This window comes from Pagrus pagrus (assembly GCF_965226575.1).
Source record: "Pagrus pagrus genome assembly, chromosome: 14".
NCBI lineage: Eukaryota > Metazoa > Chordata > Actinopteri > Spariformes > Sparidae > Pagrus > Pagrus pagrus.
In genome coordinates this window covers 1,247,261-1,266,936 of record NC_140198.1, presented here as the reverse complement: position 1 = coordinate 1,266,936, position 19,676 = coordinate 1,247,261, and the positions used below count along the sequence as shown (strand labels likewise).

Below are 19,676 nucleotides of genomic sequence, written 5' to 3'. Positions count from 1 at the left end.
ACTTAATGGATTTTAATTCACAGTTAGTTAAGATATTAATTGATACACATCAAGTTTGCTGGTGTTCAGTTACAGAAACATTTAATATGTAAATGTTGGACCGGTCTGATTTTTAAAATACTTTATATTTCTACAAGAGAGGGTCTGAAAAACGTCGTATGTAACTGGAAACACAGTCCAGTCTCCAGTGAATGTTCGCTCAGTACGTTTCTGCAGAATCGAACAGAAAGTTAAAGATGAATGTTTCTTTAAGTTGCAACTTAACGTTTGTTCAGGTTGAAGTTTCTATTTTCTCTCTGGTCACGACGCCGTGCTGAGGCTCTGGTTGGGGTTTTGCTTGCTGTTTTGGTCGCCACGATCACGGACGGTGAAATAGCACAAAAACATCGTAACCCTCGTTGGTTTGTAACAAGGTCACCTCCAGCTCCTCCATGTGTCTCCAGCTCCTCCATGTGTCTCCAGCTCCTTCCAGCTCCTCCATGTGTCTCCAGCTCCTTCCAGCTCCTCCATGTGTCTCCAGCTCCTCCATGTGTCTCCAGCTCCTCCATGTGTTGATGTGACAGCCTGCAAACGATCATGTGACACGTTTGGTACAGACGTCAACCTCAGACATATCTGTTGTTTGCAGAAACGTTAGCTGCGAACGTTTCATCCCTGGAGACTCGAACATTCAAAGTGACGACGGGAACTTTTAGTTTTTGTAATGTAATGTATTTATATATGATTTTATACGTGACGTATGTGATCGGGCCAGAGGCACAGGCTTTATAATAACTATATAATAATTACAGTCTTTTTGCTGATGGTCTCGTTTACTGTTACAGCTCATTTATAATCATCAGAGGAATCAGAGACTGATTCATAAACACTTAAAGTTCCTCGCAGTCACTTTACTGTGTGGAGCAACGTGTGAATCTGAACAGGTGAACAACTTTATCTTCTCTTTAGAAACGTGTGAATATTTAAAGGAGCTCTCAGCGAGTTTACTGGCTGAGTTACACTGATGCTGAAGATGTTGGACAAAAGTGAAGGTAGACTCGTTTTAAGGTATAATAAGGAACAAAAACATCATGTTCCTTTCAGTCATGTCTTCTGAATGATGACGTGTGTGTTGATGCTTGTGTTTAACATGCTTCATGTGTGTGTGCACGTATTTTACATGTATGTGCACGAGAACAGAAAGTATCTCACACACACACACACACACACACACACTTCCTGCACACGGCCCGCTGCTCTGATGAAAGCAGCTCCTGGCTAATGGGTTAATTTCATTCCTCTGCTCTCGGCCATGTTGAGGACAATTAGCCCCGAATGGAGCTGTGAATATTTAATGAGCTCCACTGTAAGGTACAGAGACAGAGACAGAGAGACAGACAGACAGTGAGACAGACAGACAGACAGACAGACAGACAGTGAGAGAGACAGACAGAGAGAGGAAGGAACGGGAGGAGGAGGGAGACCTGGACTAAAGAAAGAAGCATCAAGACAGGGAAGAAAGAAGCTGTCGGAGGGATGAAGGATGACACCAGCCTCCTCCTTCTTCTTCTTCTTCTTCTTCTTCTTCTCCTTCTTCTTCTTGTTTCCCCTGGACTCACCTCAGATTGAACCCCGTCAGCAGACATCAACACTGCTCTGGATGATCTGCAGAACCCTTACTTCTGTTTAGAGACAACACTTTGTTTTATATCCAAAAGAAAAGTTTTAGAGTCTCTCTATCTGCTCACAGTCACGTCGGTACAGTGAGAGAAAGACAAATGCACCATGTTTGGACCGGCTGGTTAGTCACTGATTGGTGACGTGGCCTTCAGAGACTCGTCCTCTGAGGTGTATCAGTGACTTGATGTCCAACACGTCCTGATAACTACAGAAAACTTTGACCCGTTCTGTCTTCACTCGGTCAGTCCTGACTTTCTCTCCCTCGCTCCGTCTTTTTATTGGCTCGCTCAATCATTTATTTGGTCGCTCACTCTTTTATTAACTCATTCAGTCTCTCACTTTTCTCTCCGTAACTTTCTCTGTCCGTCACTCTGACTGAACGCAGACTAAACCCACTGAAGAAAGACACTTACTGCCATGAGCGTCTGCCCCTCGTCATGCTAACTAACCTGTTTCTTCTTCTTCTTCTGTTTCACTCGAACTTAAAATAGAAAACACGTCTCGTCTTTTAATGACAAACTTTCTGACACTTCCACCCTGAAGCAGAAGTTTGAGCAGAGCTCTGCTCCACGAGGGTTTTTTTGTACTTTGAAGTGTTTGTTGAGTCGGACCACCGGCGCTGACACAGACTGAAGCAACACCATCAATTTAAACAACTTTCCAGCGCTTCGACTTGAGTTCAGCTGGTGGAGAAGAGAGAGAATGAAGAGGTGGAGGCTTGTTTACCACCCGTCACCTGGGTGGACTCAAGCACATTCACAATTACAGTGAATGTGAGATGTCAGATCGGCACACGGACTTCTGATCAGTTTGTGCCCTGAGGTGACAGGTGTGCCGGGCTGCACCGCGGCCCGTCAGTCAGAATCAGCTCCACGGGTTCTCTGGAGAAACACAGAAACCAGGACAGAACCTGAGCCGTGTGCAGGGCTCCTTAATTGGTTAATTGATCCTCATCTGCCAATCAAACGTCTGAATTATTAAGTGAGTAGATGACAGTATTGAGGAGGAGGTCTGTGGAAAGAGTCCCATTGATCGGACGCTGATGGGTCGTTATGGCGATAATGGTCATTGAACAGAGGAAGGTATTGATTTGTTTTCTGACAGCTTTATGAGCTCTCAGTGTCGCCGTGGCAACGATCACATCGCATGTTGCTTTTTAATGAAACAGCTTTAATAAATTAGTTTAAATTCTTTATTTGTATTTATTCTTTATCCAACAGTCCTCTGACTGTTTACCTTTTTCTGTTGACACAAACTGTAAATATCCAGAATCGGTTTCATGCTTACAAAGGTTGAATTGTGTCTCGAGCAGCGGTCTCTGTCTCGACAACATGAGTCCTTATGTACATAAATTGTACAAATGCTATTATGCAGATAACATGTACATGTAAATCAGCAGCAACATGTATTGCCGGTGAAGGTCTGACTCAGGACGTTATTAAGACTGATGTCACCAAGACTATAAAAGTATAAAAGAAACAAATGATAAAATACATCATGAACACTTTGATCAGTATTCGTTTAAAGCTGGCTCCCTCAGAGTGTTTTGTTGAGTTGCCAGGTTAAGGTAAACGTCTCTAGCAGATTTGGCTGCAGCAGAAATCAAACCTTTGACATTATCTGACATCACTTATCGCACCGGTCCTGCCAAGAAACTCCACTTACTCCCCTTCAGCCTTTGGCTCAGTTCAACATAAATCTCAATCTTATTTATTAATTTATTTATTAGCATTTTACTTTTTATCAGATACGCTGCTCAGCAGGCTCACGTGGTCTCAGACGTTAAATCATTCTCATCATGTAACTCAACATTTATAGAAGAAAACAGGGACACACGCCTGGAAGACACAAAACAGTTGCCACTCTTACTGGAGTGTTGTCTTTAAGCCTTCCTCCCGCTCTGCAGGAAACACGGTGACGCTGGTAATAAGAAGCTCCTCCACATGCAGCAGCCTCTCTGCTGAAGCTTCACCTGGAGCCATGGGAGAGCATATGGCACGTGAGCCAAAGGATCAAGTCCTGCGCGCTCTCCTGTTACTGTGTGCTGACACACAGCGAGTTGTTGTCACCGACAGCTGCCGCCCATGACTGCCACACTTGTGCCAGGTTTGAGTTTGAAGCCAGAACAACATGTAGATCTTAAATCAAAGATCTGGAGATGTGCTGAACATGATGGAGCGAGGAAGACGTCATGGACAGGTGACGTCCAGGAGCTGAAGCACCACTGCAATGAGCTGCTGCAGGACCGTCACTGACACTCACTGTGTATCAGATAAAGCTGTTCATCAGCCAGTTGTTTACCAACCTAAGAAAATCTACCAGTTTTTAAGTTCTTTTGAAATGTGATGGACAATCTTGGATTTAATTAAATATAATCAAATCTCTGATGGCTTCACTTTGTGTAAAATGCCAGAAAAAGCAGTCTCACGTCGCTGTAAGAGGATTATCGACCGTCCTTTTCATACAAATATGTATAAAACGTCCCCTGAGATCGTCCGGAAGACCGTTTTCATCCCATAAACGAGAAACAAGGACTGGAATGAATGCGTCTGTCTCACTTTCTCAAACCTTCAGTCCACCGTCAGTTTTCTTTCGTGCACTCTAAGCAGTTTTCTTCTCTTATTCTCTTGTGTATCAAATGAAGTGCAGCAGCATAATGCACCATATTGATATCTGACATGTCAAAACGCAGCAAATTACCATCCCATCTTAGAAGCCTCCGACCCAGCCCCGGTGCATAACATCCGCACTCCTCGCTCATCAACTCCCGTCATTCACCCGTCCACTAATGAGTTGAGCTGCTTCTCTAAAAGTCACCACCGACCTTTATCGTAACCAGCGTTGTGACCAGGTTCAGGAAGTCACCAGAAACTGACCGCGATCAAACTGCATTAATACTGTTTCCATCTCACCGACTGCCTGTTTTAATTTGACTTTTGTAAAACTGTGACATTGTGAACATGTGTGTTTTTATCCAGAGTTAAAATACAGATGTTACAGATGTTAGAGACCGTTAAAACAGCAGCGTCAGGCATTTGTTCAAATGTCTAAAAGGTTGTTATATCTCAGATGAAGGTCGGGTGGATCGATGCTTCAGTTTGAGTCCGATCTCACCCCAGTTGTTAGAATAGGTTGGTGAGGTTTGTTTCTGTAAACCACTGACAGTCGAAGCTTCACTTGTCTTTATGTTCAGCTGTGTGGTGACAGCACTGCGTATGCTGTGATTAGGTTCAGACACAGAAACCAGTTGGTTAGTTCAGGAAAACATCACGTTTTGTGTTAAAAACCTGTTTGTCCTGTTTGAAATATTCACTGGTTTCAATGTGATAAATGTTAAAACCCCTTAAAAGCCTTTCACCCGGTTTTTACATCATATATCTAGTTAATAATTAGCTTTAACATTGTTTCCTTGACAGAGACAAACTTGCTGATTCCCCCTGTTTCCAGTCTTAAAGCTAAACTAAGCTAAGCTAAGCTAAGCTAGCTGCCTGCTGTCTGTCTGTCGAGTCTGGTGTCACTCTTCTCATCTTATTCTCGACTTTTTCCTTAATATTAATATTTAATGATTTAATATTTCTGGCACAACTGAAGGGAAAACTCCACCAACATGTGACCTCTTGTATTTATTTATTTTTGATCTTTATAACACTTGTACTTCTGAGCATATTTTCAATGTATTTTTAGTTTTTTTGTTATTAGCTGTATAAACATTGTCTTGTTGTCGCTTGTGAATGATGTTACGTCCTCAGTGGTACCAACAGAAGTATATAGAACAACATTTACTTCATTTTACTTTGTTTTTAGATCAGAAAATGGTCATAAATGATTTTTAATGATTGTGTAACAGTTTGACAACCGTACCTGACATGATGGATCTGAAACAGGCTTATTTTTTTCAGTTACTTTGAAGGACGACTGTCTGTAAGATAAATTGCGAGGCATCTCAGGTGTGCATGGTTCTGTCCCACAGGTGCATCATGGGAGGAAGGACGACCTGCAGCTCAGACCGTCAACACAACGTTTGTACCTCCAGGACTGAACTCTCTGAAGCTCCTGTGAATGAATATCATCTGCTCGTCCTTCAGACTGAAAATGTTTTCAGTGTGTCAGCGAGAGGGAAACAAAAGTATCTTCACGTTCTGCTTCTGTCTTTACATGTTTAATCACTTCTCTAAAACTTTGAGGATAAAACTACTTTAAGTTCGAAGTTAATCGTCGGATCTTCCTCTGTTTTGTGCTCGAATGATGTTTTTTAATTCACTCGTATTCCCTGGTGAGCGCGGCTGAAATGAAGTGCACGGCCGTAATGCACCATATATTGATATCTGCACACGTCAAAACACAACAAATTACCATCATCCCGCCGTCCTGCAGAGAGACTCGCTCGGATCTGATCCATAGATCATCTGCACTCGGCGCTCATCAAGCTGTCTCACTCACAGCAGCATTAATGCGTTTTGTTGATATCAGCATTTTAGAGGCCATTAAGACGAGAGAGCACTGAGAGAAACCTGGACCGACGCAAACTTACAGAACTACCTGTCTGTGAGGAGTTTCAGGTATTGATGGACGATGGTTTGCATTAGAGGCCGGATCCAATTCTGACTTTTAGAAACAACAATCACACACACACACACACACACACACACACACACACTGCTTTTCCACCAACATTAGCGGGTCAACACAAGTTTTTATCGCTAAAATTGCATATTGACCTCATTCCCACTTCCAGCAGGCGAGGCAGCCCGACTGACGTCACGTTTCACGCCATGAATGCGCCGGAAACAGTTGTAATAGAAGCAATTTTATTCATACAGCCCAAAATCACAATCTCATTGGCTCAATGGGCTTTACAGTCTGCACAGTGAGGACATCCTCTGTCCTTAGGAAACAACAACAGACCCACTGTGAAGGAAGTGCCTGTAAAATGATGGATAAGTTGTTTTGAGCGTCACAACCCTGACGACATTCGGTCCAATGACACCTGGAAAGTCTAGAAGAGCCGCACCATTAAATTATTTCATCCCCATTCAAGTTAGCCGGGCGCTAAACAGGAAGTTAGCCGGCTCGGTTGGTGATCCAGGTATTTTCATAGCCAGGAAGTAGTTTTTTGTCTTCAAATGGCCACTGAGCAGCTTTCACAGGGATGATCAGGGCTCCACCTCCAACACTGAGTCCAGTGATAAAACGTTCGTGGATAGACACACCCGCGCCACCACCAGACGTTGATGACGCGTCATCACTAAACACGCGGCAGAATTTAGCGTGTTCACCCGGGTCACAGTTCAGGTCACAGCCGAGCCGAGGGGACCACACCGGGTCTACTGCAGAGTCACCTGACCCGGTGTTCATGCAGACAAAAGCCGATCTCAGCAGGTTTAAGTGGTGGAAAAGGGGTAACACACACACACACACATGCACACACACACACACACACACACACACACACACACACACACACACACAGACACAGACACACACACACACACACACGTGTAAATAGAGTCAGAAATAAGAAGACAAACTATCAAAGCCACCACACAGAATCACATAGCAGCACACACTCACACTCACTCACACACACACACACACACTCACACACACACACACACACACTCACACACACACACACACACACACACACTCTGGATCACAGGCGTGTTTACAGACGGACACACGCAGCAGACGGATGAATAAATGATGTGTGTGATCTATAATGAATGCCTCTTGTTCATTACACATTCTCACATTCAACAGGCCGCTCCACAGGCCACACTGTCCTCAGCGTCCGGGTCTTCGTGTGGCGGGTCAGACTGAGAGGCCGGGACCATCTCATTGGTTCATTAGACCTTGGTGGGCGGAGCCAGACAACCACAGGATCCTGTTTAGTTTTTTTTAACTAATAGGGCGTCACACCTCACTTCAACCAATCATGAGTCTCCATCTGTGAATGAGACTATGTGGTGATTAAACCTGCAGCCAGCTAATAGCCAGCGAGCCATCAATTGATTAATGCTAGCTGGTTAGCATTAGTTAGCAACAAGAACAAACTCTGGAGGATGTTTGAAGAAGCTAAACGTGACAGTAATGAGCCGGTGAGTCTGAGTGACGGGGTCATTTACAGTTGTTTTTATTGTTTGTACCAGACGGATTTTTATCTTTTGCATCTCAGCCGTTTTCTTTCACTTCACATGACTTTAAAGTCGGTCAGATCATCTGTCCTCCGAATCTGTTTTCGCCTTCGTTGTTTTCTTTCTATGTCCTTATTCCATCCCAAGTACACTGGAGCACAAGGATCATGAGTCAAAGGACACAAAGACTCACACCCTCTTAACTGACCCAGCACAGGCTGGAGAGAGGAGGAGGAGGCAGTCGACTGAAGTTAGAAATGATTCACAGGAAGTTTAAAATGTTTAGAAATTCACAGATGAACAACAAACAGCACAAATATCACAGCAACAACACTTTCCCTTAAATAAGGACCTGATGCAGAACAGGCTGGTGACATCAAGACGAGACGATGAAATATGTTTGTTAATGAATCATAAATGATAGAAGACGATTCACTTCAATACAGAATCAACCCTTTGAACTCTGCAGTGGAAACAGCTGGCTGTTATTTCTGTCATTTATCTTCAAATGCTTCATATCTCCAGTGTCTGCACAACCTAAAACACAACATTATACCACAATAAATGAGAAAAGTCATAAAAGTCATAGATTTTTCAGCAAATTCGGATCAATATGTTCTGTGTTTTTATTTTGTAAGAAGATTTCTAAATGTAGAAACGTGAAGACAATATTTTTTAACACTTACTTAAAGCTGTTAAAGCTGCACAATAATAAAAAGAAAAAAAACACTTATAGTTTGTATGTTATCGCCTCCTCCCTGTTTCTAACCAAACATTTCAGCTTGTCTCACTGGATCTCCTCCTCTCTCCAGCCTGTGCCGGGTCAGCTCCTGATTAGGGAGGTTAATTAGGAGGATGTGAGTCTTTGTGTCGTTTGACTCTGATGTTAAGTAAATGTAAAATAAATAAAAGCCAGTGCCTTCTCTGAGAGCGCCACACAGGCTTCCAGCTCCGCCTGAAGCAGCTGAGATGCGTTAAACTCCTTTAAATCGTTTATAACTCTCAAAATAAAAACTGCACCATGAAATCAAAATCCTGAAAGTCTCATCTACGTATTTTCTCACAGCTGATCACAAACCTGCAGCTTCTCTCATCTAAAGTTTAAAGTATCAAATTTAAAGTCTAAAATAAAATATAAAAGACAGTTTGCATGATATCAAACCAGAGGTGATGTAACAACATTCAGACTGATCGTTCTGTTCGCTGACTATCAACCATCAGGAATAAAACAATCCACCACCGTTCACATTTGCATCAGTTTCCAGTTAGCCGGCGCTGTTCTGTGTCCCTGCGGCTCGGCCCATTAAAGGTTCAGAGACAAATCCAGTGCATTGATTGGCTGACAGTCACGCTGACCTCGACAGGAGACAGAAGCAGACTGAGGATTAAACAGTAACTTAGACGAAGCTCAAAGATCAGAGGAGGGATTAGAGGAGAGAAAGAGGGTGAGAGGACGCCCCGAGGGGGAGAGGGAGAGGGAGGGGAGATAGAAGGGTGAGGAGGGGGATGATGATGACTCCATGTTGGTTTATAGGTGCTGTCATAAAAGTCTTCCCCCCCCCCCCCTTAGTTCTTCCTCCGGGAACAACATATGGATGGACGTCAGGGAAAGAGGGCGTGTGTGTGTGTGTGTGTGTGTGTGTGTGTGTGTGCGTGCGTGTGTGTGTGATAAAGTTTTATTTTCAGTGTTTTGTGGTAACGTCAGTGTTACACAACCCTCCTTATTAACATGAATGTATAATCTTCTTAAAATAGTTGTTGATCATATTTTTCTATTTCGTTTCTTCTAATTCCAAAATATTTGATCAACTGTGTCTCAGAAAAATATTTAGTCATTAAAATATGTGTCTTTGTGTCCCATCTGAGCATAAATCCACCAATAAAACCATCTACTTGTTTTCACTCTGTATTAAATGAATGTCTCTTCTCAGTGATGATTCAGCTGCTTTTAATCCTGACTAACATCGTATCTCTGTCAGGTCAGCTGAGCAGGAAGGATGAGGAGGGATTTAATCTGTCATCTGCAAAACAAGGTCCCCTTTGCAAAAGACTGGATCGACCTCTGACCCTCGCAGCCCGGTCCCCGCTGGGGCTGATGGGAGCAGAACAATAGGACCTGCAGGCCAGCGCGCCGCTCTACAAGTGCTACAGCGCCGAGGGTCGGCCATGTTACCATACGCTCATGTCCGGACCTGTTAGCGCGAGCCTCGCTGCACACACACACAATGACAAGTCACCGTCAGAAGCTCTTAATTAGTTCTGCAGAACAGGAGGAAGAATTGGATTTTCTTTCTGGTTATTGATTCTGCTTTCACTCATCAGCTGTTCAGATGAGTCCAACGATGACAATGGACCCGACAGTGACGTGACTTCACTGTGTGCATGTTCCTGCTGTCTGTCTGGGTTTTTGCATCGGGTCAGAACACGTGTTGTTCCTGCAGCAGTGAGTTGATGGAGGGCAAGATACCCGCTGGAAAACACACTGCTTCCCTCTGAGCCACTATTAGACGTAGGATAAAATGTTAGCAGTTAATGTTTCTGCAGACTCTGGATCACATCACACGGGCCGGGCCGGGCCGGGCCGGGCCGGTGGTGAGTTACAACTTGTCGAAGAAGGCTGCCGAGCGAGAGACCGTTCAAGACGGTGTTTCCACATTTATAAGCATTAAAAGATATTTTTAACAAGACGCTGGGACGTTTTCCAGCTGTGTTTGTGGAGACAGAAGCCAGAACATGTTTACCTGCTTCAACCCAACCAGAACATAAGCACAGCGTTGTCACAACGTATGATTGAACCTATGAGGTTAGAAACTTCTTCATTTACTACTAATTAAATAAATAAACCTGCTGTCGCCTGAATCACACTGACTCACTTCATGAGGAAACAGAAGCACGTGTTTGAAATGAATTAGTCTGTAAAAGAAAATTATTTCCCAGCAAAATATGTTCATACATTCAAGTCAGGGAACGACCGTAGTCTGGATGTTTAACCCAGACTTTAACTTCTGTTGGGTAAACGTCATCACACGTGGAGCGACCTCCTCCTCCTCCTCCTCCTCCTCCTCCTCCTCCTGATGACACTTTGTTCACTCGAGGAGAAAAAAACAAGGAGTCAATGAACTTCAGGCAGAAATTAGAATATTTGATTGAACAAACAAAAAACAGACGAGAAGCAGCTTCAGATTGTATTTAAATAAAATCAGGTTTTAAGGTTTTATGCTGTTCAACCAACGAATCGCTCCGACACGACTGATATCTGTCATATCGTCGTGTCCTTCACCTGTTTGAGGTTTCTGGTGGCTCAGTGTGTCCGTTGAATCACTTCATCTCTTTGAATTCAAACAACAGATTCAGTCTTTTCTTCCAGCCGTTGGTCGACTGTGTTGTCTGTCATTGTTTTCAAGACAACAGATGATGCGATAGCTCAAACGGACACGCTCCTCTGGTGTCGCCTCCTTTTTGTGGCGCGTGGCGCTGCTCATTGTCAGCAGGTCACACCTTTGTTTCTGCGTGTGTGTGTGTGTCACATCAGGTGTGTGTATCTGGTGACGGCGGGAGATTCAAACAGTTGAAAGCATCTGCAGTGACGTGTGTCAACAACAGTATGAGGACAACCAGTGGACATAGTTTGGGACATTTAAAGACACTGTTTGTCAGGTTACTTTAAAAAAAACTGTGATTCATGAGACTGACGTTAAAGGGCTAAAATACAGGTATTTTTCTAGCACATGTAATAAAATATTTTGTCCTATTTTCTCTGAATTTTCTTGAATTAAAAATAATCCGGTGTGGAAAGATCATCCCATGCTTGTGTGTGTGTGTGTGTGTGTGTACCTGTGCGTCCTATTGTGTCCTGAGTGTGTGCCTGTCGTTTGGCCCGAGGCCGGACAGATAATGCAGCGTGGATCTATAGCAGCAGCCACATCTGTCTCTGTCCAGCCGCTCTCAGACGAACCTCTGACTGCGTCTATTATCACTATTGACCGACGCCCCTCTGCTCGCTGTCTGTCGCCGTCTGTAAAACAGCTGACCAACTGACGCCTCGCAGCAGTTTACCCCACAGGAGTCACTGACGCTCAGTCATTAACTGGATCTGTTTAAGTAGTTCGACAGCAAAACAAAAATCCTACTGTGATTTTTCCAGATGATGAAAAAGGAAAACTTAGTAGTTTAGACTGTTTTCAAATAGACCACAAATTAAAAACTGTAGAGGGGAGAAGTTCAGATCTACTTTCTGTGGTTTCAAAGCGTTTGAGCAAACTTTAATCATCTTAAAGAGTCGAAGAAACGAGTTCTCTTGTGTTGTTTTAGTTTGTGTGTTGGGATCAGACTTCATCACAGACTCTCCCTCAGCCGGTCCTGCTGGTCTCAGTCGGCGTCTTCAGTCCACAGTTTTCAGAAACGGTGCGTCAGACGATCCACGCGATGATAAATCACCGGCTTCATCTGCAGGGCACGGCCGTGATGGATCATTTGAATCAGTGCAGTGTTACTAATTATGGGAGTAATGGCCGACCCCTCCGAGTGTCAACACCCATAATCACTTGCTGCTTTTGAGGGGAATGCCAATATGCTAAAATGTTGGCTGCAGATTGCATGCGACCATTATCGACTGACCGATGGGGAAACGTCTGCAGTGATTGTGAGCACGGGCCTCTGAAGTGTCTCCTGGATGGGATGAATAATGGGTCTGTAGTTTGAATCCAATCAGCCACAAACAGAAAGAATAAAGCAAATTAAAGAAGTGGATTACTGTCAGCTCCTTTAACCATGTACTAGAGTCATTGTTAGCACAGGAACAGAGGCTTCATCACATAAGAAACCTCCAGTCGTCCTCTCAGACTGCAGCTGAGTGCAGTGATGTGTTGCTGTATATTCTGATTTAAACATGTCCGTCGTGCCTTCACGCTGCTGCTGTGAGCAGCTCTGAGCATCAGCACTCATCTCTGTGTCCGGACCTCCTGTGGGAACGTCTCTGCTCTGTGTCCCCTGTGGACTCTTGTCACCACGTTGTCACGAGGCGGCCGGCGAACACAACACGTCGTCATCCATCGATCAATACATGAAGCCGGGACGAACGAGGTCAGCGACAGACAGAAGATGGATGACGAGCGGTCGCCTCTCGTTTTGTTCTTCTGCTCGCTCTGTGCTCTGCATTACCTGGATCACAGAGCACACACTCCCTGTGGGACACACACACACACTCACACTCACACACACACACTCACACACACACACACACACACGCACACACGCAGTAGCAAAGACACACGTTGACATACGCAGAGAAAATAATCAATCTGCAGCACTCAGTTGGTCTTTTAGAGTTCATCATTTGGTTTTTATCTTTGCTCCGTATTGATTCACACACAAAGTGATTTCAAAGGAGACCAAAGACAAAAACTACATTTCCAGAGAGACTCAGTGGGTTTTCTTCATATTATAAACAAATGTGGCTCGTGATATTTTCCAGATCAGTGTGGTTCAGGTCACCGTCACACAGATGAAGCCCAGTCAGCAGAATAAATGTCAGCTACGTGTGCTTCTGCAAAAAACATGGATTAGTTCAAACTTTACGTTTGTTTATGTTGAATTTCTGTTGAATTTCTTCTAACCTGAACCCACTTGGTTCAGGTTAGAAGACATCATGTTTGGGATTAAAATACCTGTTTTGGTCACCTGGTTTTGACAACACAAGAAACAGATAGAAATATCTTCTTCCTCTCCAACTGCTGCTGTGGAAGTCAGCTGTTAATCACATAATGTGAACGTGATGGGACACGTTTGGATGTATCTGTGGTAACATTACATTCTGGAGACTGGGCTGTTTTTTCTAAAGCTAACCCGACCACGAGCACAGCGATGCCACAACATAAAAAACTGAACATGAAGAAATGTAAAGTTTCAACAGCTGTGGTTTGCAGAAACCTACAGTCCAACATTTATCTGGTGATGTTTGCATCTGGACAGTGCACGGTGTCAAAACAGAGACAAATGCACCACACACACACCAAGTCTGAATATATACTATAAATACTATATACACAAGTATAAACTAACAAAACATGACACACGTCTCCAGCTGACCCCTGTGCATGTTTAAAGATTTAAAGTAAATAAAGAGAATAAATCTAAACCTCTTCTGGGACCTGAACCCATAAAAACATCCTCCATGATCATATTTTAAAGTCTCCTACTAGAGATTTAATACAATTAAATTATAAAAATGGAATATTTATCATTTACGTTGCCAAAATAAAATAGATTTGAAGGTTTAAGAAGATAAACATCACGAGAGGTTTACTATTCTGCCTTTATCATAAATCTTTATTAAAATGGTTGTTTAACAAACTAACACACAGTGTTCACGTCCCTAATGTTCATGACTACTGAACTCAGTGTGACCACAATTTCCACAGCTTCAACAATCGAACAGTTCAACTAACAAACAGAAACCTGGCGGCAGATGATCACATGAGATTAGCACACGTTTCTCCACCGTCTGGCTGCTGTCAGACAAAATATGCAACTGTTGGCAAAGTTTGGATTTAAACTCTATGAATGTGGACGGAGGCGCCGTGTACTTCAGTGGAAGAAACTATTATATTTCCAGGCCTGTACGTGAGCAGGGACGCACGCTGCTGCACCTGTTTCTGGTGACTCACTCTGAGAAGTTTGGCGCTTTTACAATTATTCTGTTACGTATGTTAGAAACATCTGCTAACTGCCAACAGACAGGCGTAAAGAAACAACACAAAAACACTTATTTCTACCATCGGAAGAGCTAATTGCTGGTAATTGCAGGTTACACAGCGGATATAAAGCCTCATCCAGGAGCTTAAAGGGACTTTTGGGGATCAGATGGCTGTCCTGAGACAGTTAACAGATAAAGAGCTTCTCCTTTATGTTTTGAAACAGCGGAGCAGGTGGGTGGTGTCGGTGCTGCAACTGTGCCCAGATAAACAAGCTGTTTGCTCCTACACCCTTTGTCTCGCCCTCTGCTGCCATTCATGCCAGCAGCAGGTAAATGCAGAAGGCCCCGGGGCAACAAGTTAAAGGGTGATCAGGGTAATTACGGCTGCAGTCTTGAAAGCATCTCTTTACAGTCCTCGCTCTGTGCTTCAACACATTACCACATTCATCTTCAGGGGCTGGAGGAGCTGTGTGATACTGACAGGAGGAGTAGAAACATCTCTGAAGGCTTCACTGATTTCCAACTCGTACAATTATTCAAGTCAGTTGAGATGCAAACATCATCTCTTTATATAGAATCAAACATAATGAAGTATTGTTTAACACATGTAGCTGTACAGCATCTTACAAGTCAGACTGTTCAACTCCAGCACTACATGCACAGTCACTCTCCACTCACTCGTTTGCTCTTGTAAATATCTTATTGTTTGTAAATATCTTATTGTTTGTTTGTAAATATCTTGTGTTTTTCTATTTACTTTATATTTAATATTTCTATGCATATGTTTCTGATTCTGCTTGTTCTGTTGCACCTCGAGCTGCTGTAACGTGTGAATTTCCCCGTTGTGGGATAAATAAAGACAATCTCAATCTAAAGTCTTCACAGTTAACAGCTGGTGTTTACACTCCAACACACACGTTGCTGTTCAGGAATCAGTGATGCTGATTTTCAGTAATCAAACATTTTTTCTTGCCGGTGACGGTTCGACAACGATAACCACGTGGTCGACAGGCGGAAATGACTGTAAGAAATGTGACTGACGTCCGACAAGTCTTCAGATAAAGAGAGAGAAAAGCTGCAGAGGGCTCAAAGAGTTTGAAACAAGAAGCACAACTGATCAGAGGATGAACTCTGACACCTTCTTTCATCCTTTAGAAGATAAAAACATATTTCAGAAATCGGCTTCAGTTTGAAAAAGTCAGTTTTTAATTCTGCAGGATGACAAATGTTCATATTTGAGTTATCTAGCAGTCGTCACCTGTTATCGCTGGTTAGCTGTTATGTTAAGCGAACCTGGTGAGTCATTATTGGTTTTATGAGTTTTTAATGGCTTCTGTTATTCTTATCTCTGCTCAGCTCCGACTGTGGGAAGGCGCTCAGGTGAGACGAGGTCACCTGGCACCACCTGAGCCCGGAAAGAGGAACACTCAGCTTCTCTGGAACAGCGACAGCTTTACAAACTGTTTGTTGTGACTCGGGAAAGTTTCTGTTTGTGTTTTTAATCAAATGAGGTCTGGAGAAGTGATCGTGAGCTCTCAGCTGAACTAAACACACAGTCCATGAAGGTACTGTATTGATGTGAGTGCTCTGATGTTCTCTGACATGTTAGAAACATGATAAACTACTGATTCACCTGTTCAGCTCAGTGTGAGATGGTGTTTTACAGTTAATTACTCCCGAGCACGAAGCCACATCTCCAAACTGACAACAACAAACCAAACAACTTCTCTTATCTGATGCTGGTCGTAAGTCGGGGTTCTTCCAGCTCAATCAAATTCCCAAAGATGTTATCATATCAGACAGTTGGTATGTAAATGTAAAAAAAAACTGCATAAACCTTTGAGGAACTCTCAGAATGACTCGTTCTGTTTACAGAGAACTTCTGAACTAAGTTTTTGGATTAACGTTCTGTGAAACCAAAGAAGAAGAGCGGTTAAGAGCAGAAATCTTTGCATACCTGTGTGCAGACAGGTGCACGGCCGGATACACAGAGTGAACATGTGACAATAAGCTCTGTCAGTTTATTACAGAGCTGCTGTTTTCACCGACAGACTCATGACAAAGGTAAAGAACAAATGCAGAAGCCAATGATCTAATTCAAGTCACTGGACTTTCACCCGTGTTTGAATCCAGCCATCAGTGACTGAAAGGTTCAGTAGAAGATCCGGGTTTGGATTAAAACAACTTTCCTAAAACAAAGTAGTTTGGGTGCGATACCTCACACACCACTGTCCTAACCGTCAGTGGTAGCGTTGGGCTTCATTGTCTTTCTCGAGGACACTTTGACATGAGGACGAGAGGAGCTGGGATAAAACCTACAACCCTGTGATCAACAAACTGAGTCAGAACCTCCTGCAGGGACACAAAGGCTCCTGCAGCACAACCCGATCTGCAGAATAAATGTTAACTCAAAAAAAACACAAAGACGTTCAAACTGAGCGTTTCTTCATGTTGCAACTTTACGTTTGTTTAGGTTGAATATGGTGACGGCAACAACGGTTTTGACAACATCAACGGCACGAAAACGTCTGGAAACGTCTCCAGCTGTCCTATAAAACATCCAGTCCTGTCGGCTGGTCTTTCATGAAAACACTCTCTGTTTTCATGTCTTCATAATAGATTAAATGAAGAAATAAACTCAGTAACCTCTGCTGTAACAACACTCCAACTGTGTTATTACGACATAAAGAATTATGAAAAATTCACGTTCACTTCCCGCGTCTATCTGCTGCTAGTTTCTGTCTGTCTGTCTGTCTGTCTGTCTGCAGTCTGTCTGTCTGTCTGTCTGTCTGCAGTCTGTCTGTCTGTTGTCTGCCTGTCTGTCTGCAGTCTGTCTGTCTGTCTGTCTGTCTGTCTGTCTGCAGTCTGTCTGTCTGTCCGTCTGTCTGTCTGTCTGTCTGTCTGTCTGCAGTCTGTCTGTCTGTCTGTCTGTCTGTCTGTCTGCAGTCTGTCTGTCTGTCTGTCTGCAGTCTGTCTGTCTGTCTGTCTGTCTGCAGTCTGTCTGTCTGTCTGTCTGTCTGCAGTCTGTATACCAGGGGAGTTTCCCAGTAAGTTTAAATCACCTGGACTGTGACTCTTCCAACCAGCAGACACAGATCTAATGTTTATAGCAGAGCATCTCGTCGGATACTTCAGTTTTAACTCTTTTTTTTTTCTAGATTTTCTAATCTGCCTCCCAACACTTACAAAATATTATTTTCTTGTCTCACAACAACCTCAACAGCTCACACAGGAAGATGACATCCATGTTTGTAGTCCCGCCTGCACAGCTCTGATTGGCTCGGTCGTATCTGCTTCTTCAGTGAAGACAGCGGGCCGCTTCGAATCGCTGATGAATCACTTCTTCAGACAAAATTAGATCTGTGCAATAAATGATGCAAGATGGTTGTAAGAAGCAGCAACACGCTGAGCAAATACCACCTTTGAGTTGGACTAATAATAAATATACTGAGGTGAAAAACACAATCTGATGACCCGGAGAATCTCTCGCTCTGGTTCTGAGCGGAGAAGGAATGAAGCGGTGCTGAGCTGTGAGTCCATCAGCCTCCTCTCTTCCTTCATTCCCTCTCTGCAGCAGACAGATGCATCATATCACTCATGTTTTCACCCTGTGTGTGTGTGTGTGTGTGTGTGTGTGTGTGTAACAGTACGATACATCATTCATGCCGTCATCTTTCTTTCATGCCGGAGGGGAGTGTGCTCGGGCCGCCTGCTCCTGCTCGGATGTTTGTTCACACGTGTTCACTGAGCGCAGGTCGGTCTCACCGGCCCGGCAGGTCGGTCTCACCGGCCCAGCAGCCCGACACCGGAGAGTCCCAGCAGACAGCCGCTCGGGTGACCCCCCTTAATCTCCCGTGATTGACACCTCTTACGATTGCGACATCTCTGCCCTGCGACAACTGACGGCTCAAAAACTCCGACCGCACTTCAACCGCTGGAGCGAATCGCCCGGAGGCTGCAGGGGGCGGATGGAGATCAGGGAGGACGAGCGAGTCCCTCGGCTCCTCATCCTCACCTGTGTCCCGACCTCTGACCTCTGAAGGCTCGACCTCTGTCTGATCGGTTTGCTGAGTGCGCAGGTCGCTCATCGGAGTCCAACTTTAATATTTAATCTTTCTTTTTTTCCACTTCTACCTGTTCTACTGCCCCAAAGCAACGAGTGATACAAACATAGCAGTGTATGAAAATTTAAAATGTACCAATGACCCACACACACACACACACACACACACACACACACACACACACACACACACACACACACACACACAATGATTGACTGCTTGACACTGTTGAAGCTTGATGTGGATCTGCCTCCTGAAATAATGATGCTGTGATCCTCCTTCACTCCTCTTCTGTCCGTCCAGTCCCTGATATCTCACAAGTCCCTCAGTACTGTCTTCTTCTTCTTCTTCTTCTTCTTCTTCTTCTTCTTCTTCTTCTCCTCCTCCATTCCCTCTCTTGCATGTTCTTAATTTTAAAAGCCTCATCTTCTCAACATCGTCCTGAAAAGCTTGTCCCAAGTCATAGGACAGATGTAACATCGAGCAGACACAGATTGAGGATCGGTGAAATTTGGGTGTTCGTACGAGAACAGCAGAGTGTATTATGATGCTTTATAACAAAGACCACTTACCGCAGCCGAGAAGAGAAGCTGTGTCCAAGTCTTCATCTATTTTTTAAAGCGTGCTTGTCGTCGGGTTAACTCAGGGTCAGGTTAATGCACTGAGAGTTAAATGGCCTGTTACTGTGGTTACCTGCAGTTATAAAGACCTGACAGTACACACAGATCTGAAACAGCTGCAACACTTCATGTTTTAATCACAACCTTTGTGTACAATCAGCTCAGATCTTCTTCTTTAACTGGCAATAGACGACTTTGTTGCTTTAACTCATCATCAGTCTGGATCTTTCCTGCAATAACTGAGGATGACAGCACGAAATAAGCACGTCTGCCGTAACGCGACCCGAGCAGGAAGAGGCATCGTCCTCCCCGGTCACCGTCCCCAGCTAGCCGTGGAACAACTGGAACAACTGTGGAAACTCTGCTGCTGGAGGAGACGACGACGGTGAAGAGGGAGAGTGACAGAAAACAAGAGTGAACAGACGGACCGTCGCTGGTGGAGACGCTCCGGTGTTGTGTCTCCTCTCACTCACCGGGACGAGAGACGCTTCACCACCAACCTGCC

At 44.0% G+C, this 19,676-nt stretch overlaps 1 long non-coding RNA gene across 1 annotated transcript in view; it reads left to right on the top strand.

The window, feature by feature from the left end:
• The window catches only part of LOC311269144, a 17,525-nt gene extending 11,751 nt beyond the window's left edge, over positions 1-5,774 (top strand). Inside the window, exon 3 of the long non-coding RNA XR_014624046.1 lies at positions 5,630-5,774. This is a non-coding gene — a long non-coding RNA (uncharacterized lncRNA). The remainder of the gene's footprint in view (positions 1-5,629) is intronic.
• The last annotated feature ends 13,902 nt before the right edge of the window (positions 5,775-19,676 follow it).